The sequence below is a fragment of the Rattus rattus genome, chromosome 6 (genome assembly GCF_011064425.1).
Source record: "Rattus rattus isolate New Zealand chromosome 6, Rrattus_CSIRO_v1, whole genome shotgun sequence".
Lineage (NCBI taxonomy): Eukaryota > Metazoa > Chordata > Mammalia > Rodentia > Muridae > Rattus > Rattus rattus.
Window position 1 is genome coordinate 142296811 of NC_046159.1, and position 12163 is coordinate 142308973.

Consider the following 12163-nt stretch of genomic DNA (forward strand, 5'->3'; position numbering starts at 1 on the left):
CTACAAGAAAAATTTTAACTTGAAAGTCCAAAGTATAAAATTTTATTTAGTTAAAAGTTATCAAACTATACATTGTTTATGGAATTAATCTTCTCAGTATGTTCACTGGATCTTTTCCTCAAAAATTAATGAATTTAGAAAATTGAAAACAATTACATGCTATAGACATTGAATCAAAAGTTTAAAAATAACCTTTAAAAAGTAAAGGACAGTGTACTAAGCACTAACAGTCAAAATAAATGACATGCAATAGTAATTTGTGAATTTTTACATAAATTTTATATGACTATACTCTTCTGAACAAAAGGAGATTTGTCAAATAAATAGCTCATGTCTGTTCCATAGAATCAAAATGCAAATACATGTTTTATTTTAAATTTTAAGTAATTTTTGACCTTAAGATTTCAGATTGATACATATATAAAAACATGCACAACTGTAGGGACCTATTTCAGATCAGAGATTTTATTATTGAAACATCTCTATTAGCCAGGTAGGGGAAAAAAAAGCCCAGTGAAAAGTACTGCAGAAGTGCATGTATACAGAGTTCAGGTTTTTGAAGAGACATGTTTTCAAACTTTCAATATACTGCTCTTTTAACCTAAAAGAAACATGTGAGTCAAATAGGAATATGACTACTAATTTTTCTTTGATTTAAACTTATTCTTAGGACCTAAATGTTTTGCTTGTCCTCTAATTTCATATGTCCCTCAAAGCTTTGTATGTAGAAGGACTTAGAGGCTGTTCCTATGGCATCCAGGATGACTCCCTGAAACAACTCACTGGATCCATACTTTTACTTTATCTCTTTCTCCTCCTCCTCCTCTTCCTCCTCCTCCTTCCTCTTCTTCCTCTTCCTCTTCTTCTTCTCTTCCTCCTCCTCCCTGCTCCTCCTCCTGATTCTTCTCTTCCTTTTTCTTTTGCTACAATTCTGTCTTTTAAAAATTTCTTTGAATAAATACTTCAAATTGGGATTGAAAGAAGACTCAGTGGAGAAAAACATTTTCTGTAAAATATAGAGAACCTGAGGTTAATCAATACACAAAAGTGTGTGTGTGTGGGGGGGTGCGTGTGTATGTATAAATATAAAATAAAACCTACTGACTACATTTTGTTGTTTTTGTGTATGAGATTTCAGGGTTGACCACTTGGCATTTAACAACCTATATGGAGTTTCTCTCATGCATGGGAGAGGCTAATTCTCCCACTCTCAGCAGCCAATAGTTGCTTTTTGTTCTTGTGTAAGTGTGGAACTCTGAGAAAAATTCTCCCTCCCATGTTAATATCTCCATTGGTTTTTCCACTGTAATGATATGGTTTATGCAGCCATTTCTAGAAGAGACCATTTCAAAAAGTACATCCATCCATATATTCGTGCAATCATAGTCAATCTTTTTGCACCCATTTCTGCAATGTTGTCTCAGCCATAGATGCAGGATCTATGATATAGATATATGGTTGGGACTGAGATGCCAACAGATTGATTTTCTGATATCTTCATTTTGTCTGGTTATGATTTTAGTGATATTCTTAACTTTCTGTAAAGGGATGATTCTTTGATGGTGATTGCTACACCTATCTTTGGACATAGGATTATGATTTAGAGTAAAGAATTTTGCTAGTCTAGCAATGTGGTAATAGTAGATTCTAAGGTTCATGATGTCATGAATACCAGGAAGCTGGCTAAGTTTCTAGTACCAGGAATAATTTCCCTCCAATTTAGTGGACTTAGGTCCAATTAGTTGTTGATGGCCACTAATGTATGAGTGTCATTTTTTGTATCTTTATTCATCTTTTACCATGTTAGTTATTGTCATGCTACACAGATGTTAGAGGTGAATTTACTCCCTTGGGAGTATTTTCTGTAACCATGAAATGTGGAAAGAAGCTTTTAGATCAGATCCCACTTGAGTCTTCCTACTTTTGTGCCCTAAATGTGTCTTCAACAATACCTTCTATCCCTAACCCCTGAGTTAAAAGCAGGGCATGAACGACATTAAGAAAGCCACTTGAACTCTCTCTCCAAACATTCTAAAAGAGATATTTTATGCCTGGTAATGGGGTATTGACTAATTTTTGGCTCTTGTAGAGAGCATCATCAGCCCAAATGGCTTAATTTTTTTAAAAGATTCTCCTCTGTTTGCATTAACCTCCCACCATTCTCTCTACTTAGAGCCTCTACGTTATTTTGTTTCCCTTTTTATATCACTTGCATCCTGTGGTTCCCCTCTCAAGCATAGGACTCCTTATTATTTTGGGGGTTTTCATGTCTCTGTGAACCTTTAACATTTTTATTTCATATATTACTTCTGTAATTTTATTTTCAATATCTTTTTCATTTTAATAATGTCGGGCTGGAGAGATGGCTCAGTGATTAAGAGCATTGCTGCTCTTCTGGAAATCCTGAATTCTAATCCCAGCAACCACATGGTGGCTCCCAACCATCTGTAATGAAACCGGGTGCCCTCTTCTGGTGTGTCTGAAGGCAGCTACAGAGTATTTATATATAATAAATAAATAAATTATTTTAAAAAAATAGTGTCTTACTTAACTCATATTTATATTCGTTTTTCTATTTAAAAATATTTTATTTATTTAGTGTTTGTGGATGAGGGATGGGTGGGTATGTGATTGCACAATTGCCTCAGCTTACATGTGGAGACGAGAGAATAACTTGTAAAAGCTAGTTCTGATTTCCAACCTTGTGGCTTCTAGAGATCAAACTCAAGTCATCTAAATTAGAGGCTAGAGTCTTCTCAGCAGACCTAACTTCACTTCTATACCCTTAATTACAATTGTGTTTCACATACATAGAGTAATTTTAGAGTAATAATATGTGAAAGAACCAGATCACAGATACAGCTGTTCGAAGGCAACTTTCTATCTCCACTGTTTAAGAAGATTATCCGTGGGTGATATGATTATTCCTTGTTCCTTGTTTCCATACAGTATAGTTCCAAGAGTTCCTGAAGTTTAACAACAACTAACAAAACTCTATATTACATTCATTGCATCAAGCATTCTGCCGACAATAAAATTGTTATTTTTAATTAAAGTAAGTAGAAATTATTTATTAACTTACTTTAATGTGTGTTTATATGTGTTTGTGTGTGTGTGTGTGTGTGTGTGTGTGTGTGTGTGTGTTGTGTTATATGCCCGCTATAGTATGAGTGTAGGTGAGAGGACAATTCTGAATAATAGTTTTTTTCTTCCACTATGTTCCAGAGATAAAACTTAGAGCATGAGTTTGAGTTTCAAGAGTCTTTACTTGCTAAACCAACTTACCATCCTCTTCAGGATTATATTGACATACGTGTGATCTTAGTCATCTTTTTATATTTCACTCATATATAACAAACTTAAAAGGCATCTTTTTCATATTAATGAAAAAGACAAAATTGATCATTTCTAGTTAAATGTCCCCACCAACCAGTACGAATTGAAAACAGAACCCATATTTTTAAAACATTTTCCTAAGTCTCTTCTTACCTAGGAAATTGGACATCATTAAGTCACATAATCCAATTTTAAAATACAGTATAGATCTAAGTAGAGAATTCTCAATTAAGAAATCTCAAATGGCTGAAAAACAAAGAAATGTTCAAAATCCATAACCATCAGGGAAATGCAAATCAAAACTACTTTGAGATTTCACATACACCTCTTAGAATGGCTAAGATCACAAGGGACAGCTCATGCTGGTAAGGATGTGGAGCAAAGGAAACACTACCCCATTGCTGGTATGAGTGCAAATATACACAGCCACTATAGAAATCAATGTGGCTGTTCCTCAGAAAATTGTGAATTTTTCTACCTGAAGACCCAGCTGAGACATACACCCTAAAAATGTTTCATCCTACCACAAAGACTCAATTATGACCATAGAACTTTTATTCATAATAGCCAGAAACTGGAAACAACCTAGATATTCTTCAACCAAAGAACTGGTAAAGATTATGTGGTAGATAAATACAATGAAATTTTACTTAGCCATTAAAAAAGCGACATCATAAAAATTGCAGGCAAATGGATGGAACTTAAATTTTTTTTGAACGATATAACCCAGATCTGGAAAGACAAACATGGTATGTTCTGCCTCATGAATAGCTGTTAAGTAAAAATGTAAGCTGCAATCCAGAGACTGAGAGAGACTAAGTAATAATGCAGACTCTGGAGGAGGGGTGCATAGATCTTCTTGGGAAGGGGAAATTGAATAGATATTGCTGGTCAATCAGATGGTTAGGGATAGAGGAAGAGAGTATTCAGAGGAACAAATAGTATTGGGGGGCATTTACAGGAAAGGTGGAAACCCAGTGAAGTAGAAGCTCCCTGGATTCTCTAAGACTGACCTTATTTAATACTTCTTGTAATGCTTGATATAGGGTCTTAAACAGCCAGCTTGTGAAACCAGGCAAGGCTCCTAGTTATGGGAATGGGACCTGAACCCAGCCACAAACTCTTCAACCTATAATTATCCTGCTTGCAAGGTTTGCTGAAGTAATGATGGCATATAACTTGCGGTAGTGGCTAACCAATGGATATTTCAACTTAAGACCTAAGCGTGAAAGACAACCAATACTTGACACCTGGATTATAGGAAACTAGAATCTAGATCACTTAGAGACTAATAGTGGGAACATTATTGGACTAAATAAATAAATAAGTCACTGAAATGATTTCTAATTATATTCTGTTGTGCTCCTAGCCTGGGGCCTAGTCCAATCACCATCAGATAATCAGAGCTTCATTCTGATGGGAGTAGTTGCAAAGATCAACAGTAAAATATTAGGCAATGGTCAGGAAGCCCTGCAGAAGAGTAAGAAGAAGAATTATAAGAACCACTTAAGGATTGAGGACACCAAGAGATCATGACTCATAGAATCAATTAAGCAGACTCCTGGAGACTTACACAGACTACAGCAATAATCATGAATCTGAGTTAGGTCCTCTGCATGAATGTGATATGGTTATGTAGCTTGGTACTTTGATGGTACTCTTAAGAATGTGTGTGTGTGTGTGTGTGTGTGTGTGTGTGTGTGTGTGTGTGTGTGTGTGTGTGTGTGTAAAACTCTGATTCTTATGCATGATCTTCAGACCTTTTTCTTCCTACTGCATTTCCTTGTCCAGCCTTGATATGAGGGTTTGTGCCTAGTCTTATCACATTTTATTACATCTTGTTCAGTTGATATCCCTGGGAGGCTTCCTTTTTTTTCTGAGAGGAAACAGAAAAGGAATGGATCTGAAGTAGAGGGAAAATAGGGAAAGGGTGTGGTGATTTGACTATGTTTGACCCAGGGAGTGGCACTATTGGAAGGTGTGGCCTTGTTGGAGGAAGTGTGTCACTGTTGGGGTGGGCAATGTGACCCTTCTCCTAGCTGCCTAGAAGAGACAGTTTTTTCCTTGTAGACCAAGAGGTAGATCTCTCAGCTCCGGGTATAAAATTAACTCAGATAAATCAGTAGCCTTCCTCTACACAAAAGAGAAACAAGCCGAGAAAGAAATTGGAGAAATGACACCCTTCATAATAGTCCCAAATAATATAAAATACCTCGGTGTGACTTTAACCAAGCAAGTAAAAGATATGCACAATAAGAAATTCAAGGGTTGGGGATTTGGCTCAGTGGTAGAGCGCTTGCCTGGCAAGCGTAAGGCCCTGGGTTCGGTCCCCAGCTCCGAAAAAAAGAAAAAAGAAAAAAAAAAAAAAAAGAAATTCAAGCCTCTGAAGAAAGAAATTGAAGAAGATTTCAGAAGTTGGAAAGATCTCCCATGCTCATGGATTGGCGAGATTAATATAGTAAAAATGGACATTTTACCAAAAGCGAACTACAGATTCAATGAAATCCCCAGCAAAATACCAATCCAATTCTTCAAAGAGTTAGACAGAACAATTTGCAAATTCATCTGGAATAATAAAAAACCCAGGATAGCTAAAACTATCCTCAACAATAAAAGGACTTCTGGGGGAATTACTATCCCTGAACTCAAGCAGTATTACAGAGCAATAGTGATAAAAACTGCATGTTATTGGTACAGAGACAGACAGATAGACCAATGGAATAGAATTGAAGACCCAGAAATGAACCCACATACCTATGGTCACTTGATTTTTGACAAAGGAGCCAAAACCATCCAATGGAAAAAAGATAGCATTTTCAGGAAATGGTTCAACTGGAGGTCAACATGTAGAAGAATGCAGATCGATCCATGCTTATCACCCTGTACACAGCTTAAGTCCAAGTAGATCAAGGACCTCCACATCAAACCAGATACACTCAAACTAATTAGAAGAAAAACTAGGGAAGCATCTCGAACACATGGGCACTGGAGAAAATTTCCTGAAAAAAACACCAATGGCTTATGCTCTAAGATCAAGAATTGACAAATGGGATCTCATAAAACTGCAAAGCTTCTGTAAGGCAAAGGACACTGTGGTTAGGACAAACAGCAACCAATAGATTGGGAAAAGATCTTTACCAATCCTACAACAGATAGAGGCCTTATATCCAAAATATACAAAGAACTCAAGAAGTTAGACCGCAGGGAGACAAATAAACCTATTAAAAATGAAGTTCAGAGGTAAACAAAGAATTCACAGCTGAGGAATGCTGCATGGCTGAGAAACACATAAAGAAATGTTCAACATCTTTAGTCATAAGGGAAATGCAAATCAAAACAACCCTGAGATTTCACCTCACACCAGTGAGAATAGATAAGATCAAAAGCTCAGGTGATAGCAGATGCTGGTGAGGATGTGGAGAAAGGGGAACACTCCTACATTTTTGGTGGGATTGCAGACTGGTACAACCATTCTGGAAATCAGTCTGGAGGTTCCTCAGAAAATTGGACATTGAACTGCCTGAGGACCCAGCTATACCTCTCTTGGGCATTGACCCAAAAGATGTCCCAACATATAACAAAGACACATGCTCCACTATGTTCATAGCAGCCTTATTTATAATAGCCAGAAGCTGGAAAAAACCCAGATGCCCTTCAACAGAGGAATGGATACAGAAAATGTGGTACATCTACACAAAGGAATATTACTCAGCTATCAAAAACAATGACTTTATGATATTCATAGGCAAATGGATGGAACTGGAAAATATAATCCTGAGTAAGGTAACCCAATCACAGAAAAACACACATGGTATGCACTTATTGATAAGTAACTATTAGCCCAAATGCTTGAATTGCCCTAGATGCACAGAACACATGAAACTCAAGAGGGATGACCAAAATGCGAATGCTTCACTCCTTCTTTAAAAGGGAACAAGAATACCCTTGGCAGGGAATAGTGAGGCAAAATTTAAAACAGAGGCAGAAGGAACACCCATTCAGAGCCTGCCCCACATGTGGCCCATATGTATACAGCCACCCAATTAGATAAGATGGATGAAGCAAAGAAGTGTAGGCTAACAGGAACCCGATGTAGATCTCTCCTGAGAGACATAGCCAGAATACAACAAATACATAGGTGAATGCCAGCAGCAAACCACTGAACTGAGAATGGGACCCCCATTGAAGGAATCAGACTGGAAGAGCTTGAAGGGGCTTGAGACCCCATAAGAACAACAATGTCAACCAACCAGAGCTTCCAGGGACTAAGCCACTACCCAAAGACTATACATGGACTGACCCTGGGCTCCAAACTCACAGGTAGCAATGAATAGCCTAGTAAGAGCACCAGTGGAAGGGGAAGCCTTTGGTCCTGCCAAGACTGACCCCCAGTGAACGTGATTGTTGGAGGTTGGGTGGTAATGGGGGGAGGATGGGGAGGGGAACATCCATATAGAAGGGGAGGGGAGTTTAGGGGGATGTTGGCCCAGAAACCGGGAAAGGGAATAACAATCGAAAAGTAAATAAGAAATACTCAAGTTAATAAAGAAAAAAAAAATTAAAAAAAAAAAAAAAGAACTCTCAGCTCCTCCTAAGACATGCCTGCCTAGAAGCTGCCATGTTTCCCACTGTGATAACAATGGTTAGAATTTGAAAGCAAGTGCCAATTCAATACTGACCTTTATAAGATTTGTCTTGGTCATTGTGCCTGTTCATAGCAATGGAAACCCTAACTAAGACAGTAGGCACTAGGAAGAGTAAAGGGAAGAGAAACTGATCAGGATGCAAATTATAAGAGAAAAATTTAAAAAAATACTCTATTCAAGAAAAGATCTAATATTTATAATTGTAATCCCAATACCCAGCAGCAGTATTATCTCCAAGAATCGACTCAATATCTGGTTTGGATAGTAGTTTTCGACAATGTATATGGAAATAACATATTCCTCCTTTACTATAATTTATTAATTAGACTTCCTTTTTAAACTTTATTCTTCACAGTTACAATACTTCCCAACTGCATTTTTCTCCCTGTACCATTCACTTCCCATTTCCCCCAAATACACTCTTCCTCTATTTCCCTTCAAAGCAAACAAACAAAAAATAGCTGGCTCCCCTTGGATAGCAATTGGCTCCTTTTTGAGAGGACCTTTGTTCAATTCCCAACACCCACTTGGCAGATTGTAACTGTTTTTAAATTCAGTTTCAATGCATCTGGCACTATCACAAGGACATATGTTCAGACAAAACCATATTCACATAAAATAAAAATAAATATTAAAATATTGTGATCATACAGAAATAGTCTTCTTAATAAACCCTTTCTTTTGCAGAACACAAATACTTCTTAAATTAAGGTAGTGTTATAATAAATCATGAGACTTTTAACAATTTTTATCTATAATGTAACATTTATCAATACTTTCTAAAGTATTTATTATAAGTCTGATTGTTTTCTGTGTGATAGAGTTACAGAAATAATCTTTATAACCTAAACCCAGTAAGATGAATAAAAACGCACACAGTTCCTTCTGTTTCCCACAGCTAATATTCTGACTCTCCAATAAAATCTAGGGCAAGTCCTACAATTTATGCAGTCATGCTTAGATGGCAGAAATCCCTGCTGTCACTTCTGATCACTGACATCATCTCTTTTCAGGAGTGAAGTCTACAGATTTTATTTGAATGCAATAATATCCCCCAGTTCTACTTTTGTCAGCACCAGGAAAGAAGGTCACAGTTTACTATTTCACTTTTCCTTAGAGAAGACTTTTTTTTTCTTACTAACCAATCATTTTGTGAAGACTGTCTAAATATTAGAGAGGCATCAGAGGCCAGGAAAATTTTTGTTAGATTCTCACTGACATTCATTGCCTTAAGGTACAGTAGATGCTGACCAGAACACTTTCTCTTTCAGAGTGACTGTGGGGTATTTTGAGGCGCCCCACACTGGTAGTAAATACTTTCCTGGTGAATTCTGCAGTAGGTAGAACACCTACCATACTTCAGGACTCTGACTCATTTTCTCATGTCCTGTTAATCATGGCAAACACTAACACCCAGAGCATTTTATGCTAATCCATAGTGGAAGAGATTTTCCCAACCTAAGTGACTTACGTCAGTCACAGATACTTTTTTTTTTTCCTTTTATGGTTCCATATACCATTTGGTAAAACACCTTGGGATTACAGTTTTCACAAATAATTTCACTCAGATAAAGGCAGATCTCTATTCATCACCACATGTAATTTCAGTCAGACTTGTCTTCCCAAATTCTGTCCATTTAAAGGAGTTCATGGATACAAATGTGCTGCATATGAACCATGGGGTATTTCTTGGCCAATAAAAAAAGTGGGGGGAATCATGAAACTTGCTGGTTAATTGATAAAACTGAAAAAATACTTTACCTAGATGAAAAAGATTAACATCTCATATGCTGCCTACTCTGAAGTTATAGCTAAAATATTTCATTCACTCTGTTCAATTCTGAGCCTATGCAAAAGCCAGGAAACCACATATGGGCCATGCTGCATATATAAAAAGATAAGGGTAACAGTAGGAGCCTGATACAGGTGTTTTCTGAGAGGCTCTGCCAGAGTCTGACAAATACAGAGGCAGATGCTCACAGCCAACCATTGGAATGAGCACAGGGATCCCAATGGAGAAGTTAGAGAAAAAAATGAAGGAATTGAAGGGTTTTGTAACCTCATTTGGAAGAATGACAATATCAACAAACCAGACACCCCAGAGCACCCAGAGACTAAACCACCAACAAAAGAGTACACCTGGAGTGACCCAAGGCTCCAGCCACATATGTAGCAGAGGATGGCATTAATGCCTTGTGAGGCATCAATGGGAGGAGAGGTCCTTGTTCCTGTGAAGGCTTGATGTCCCAGTGAAGGGAAATGCCAGGGTGGTGAGGTGGGAGTGGTTGTGTGGGTGGGTGAGACTCTCATAGAAGCAAGGGAAGGAGATTAGGATAGTGGGTTTTTGAGGGGAAACCCGAAAAGGGGACAACATTTGAAATGTAAATATCCAATTAAAAAATACATCTTAAAAAAAAAAAGAGCCAAGGGCAGTGGATGGAAAGTGTATGAAATTCTCAATAAAAGAAAAAAAAGGGATGGGGATACTGAAAGTCATATGGCTTAGCAGGTAGCAGAGTGGTTAGGATGGAGAAGAGTTGTGGTGGGGACAGATTTGACTAAGATGCAGTGTGTTAAAAGGCTACACACTAACTTAGAAACTTAAGAAAAATATGAGAGATCTGAAAGAATGTAGGACAACCTGACAGCTAAAGGTTTAAGTGGAGATGGAGCAAGAATTTGGACATCAGTACTTTGCATAGGTAAACAAACAATATGACTTCCAGAAGACAGGAATTATTAAATGAAATTGCAGTGCCAGTCACAAGATACCTCTGTAACAGTTACTGGTCTGAAAAGCCCCAGAGGAAATGAAGAGAATGTGTGAAATTGAAGTAGATGGTAAAACCCTATTGCTCCATGCACTGTACATTTTGTTTATAGGGCACAGAGAAAGCAAACTTGAGTGACTAGGTATCTTCCTGCCTGATCATTGTCTTTCATAGTGTACGAACATGCTATATAGGCTGCTGAGTGAAAATAGACAACTATGGCCTTACCAAGTCCTGGGCCCTGCATGGTACAATACTGCAGATAAGATTTTCCAATTGCTTCAATAACGCAAAAGAACATATGCGGGAAAACACCCATTCTCCACTGGATTTGACAAATGTGTCACAAGTGGCAATTAATGTCTGGTATTATAAATGTGGTTAAAACAAATGGCTGGGAGATGAATCTGAGAGAGTGAATCTATTGTTTCATTTCTTTATGTTTATGCATTCAACCTGTCTTCTACATATTTCCATTTATATCCATAGATTTTGTGTTACTCCCAACTTTATACAGAATAACTTTCTATCACAGCAAGAACTGGTTAAACCACAAATGCATTATTGTTCAAAGACCAAAAAGTAGGTTAGTGTGCAGTGTGGGTGAAACATCTATATAAGGTTTAGGAATATCAGGGAAAAACAAGAAAAGAATGTCAGAGTCAGAAGATGGACAGAAAAGTGCTACAAAAATGCTACTCTGTGGCTAATACATGGCTGTTGCTACTGAACCCACAGTCACGTGGTTTAGGTAATGTGAGACAAGTCAAAATGAACTTCGATCTTTGAAGGGAGAAGATATACATGGGCCTCCAGTCTACCTGAGGGACTACTAGAAATTGACAGCTACTAGGAGACACTAATATTGTTTTGGATGACTGGTCCCACTTGCACATGGCATGTAAAACCACGCCCAGACAAATAAACAAACCTTACAAGCCTTGGCTTGGTTGTCATTAAATCATGAATTTGGTCATATTTTCCCAGGGATCATATTTTCTGAGGTAGTATAAATTATACTAAGTCTGCAAAACCCAATATTCCATCTGCCTGAGGTGGAATACCTAGTCATTCAGATTTCCAACTTTGTCATCAGTTGTTAGATAGCTTGTTATTCAATAGTTGTAAATTATGAATGAATGAATTTCGCTAGTAAGTGACTCAGTAGAAGAATTTTTTCAGAATTATGAAATTGCAAATATAAATATATATATATATATATATATATTTGAATGACTAGGAAACTTTCTCTGATGGTTGTCTTTCAGTGTGGGAAATATATATTAATCATATATCATATTTCATATATTCTTAGCCTTATAGATTGGAGATAGACTATTGCATCTCTACTTGCTTGCTTAGCCTACTCTGCAAACTGAAGTTTAATGAGAGACACTATCTCAAAGAAAC